Consider the following 267-nt stretch of genomic DNA (forward strand, 5'->3'; position numbering starts at 1 on the left):
AAGGGGCGGGGGCCGGGGCTTCCCTGGTGGCGCAGTGGTTGCGCGCCCGCCTGCCGATGCAGGGGAACCAGGTGCGCGCCCCGGCCTGGGAGGATCCCGCATGCCGCGGAGCAGCTGGGCCCGTGAGCCATGGCCGCTGGGCCTGCGCGTCCGGAGCCTGTGCTCCGCAACGGGAGAGGCCACGGCAGGGGGAGGCCCGCATGCCACAAAAAAAAAAAAAAAAAGCATTATAAGGATTATAGGAAAGAACTCAGATACCTTCCTGGG

The sequence above is a fragment of the Physeter macrocephalus genome, chromosome 5 (genome assembly GCF_002837175.3).
Source record: "Physeter macrocephalus isolate SW-GA chromosome 5, ASM283717v5, whole genome shotgun sequence".
In the NCBI taxonomy this organism is placed as follows: domain Eukaryota; kingdom Metazoa; phylum Chordata; class Mammalia; order Artiodactyla; family Physeteridae; genus Physeter; species Physeter macrocephalus.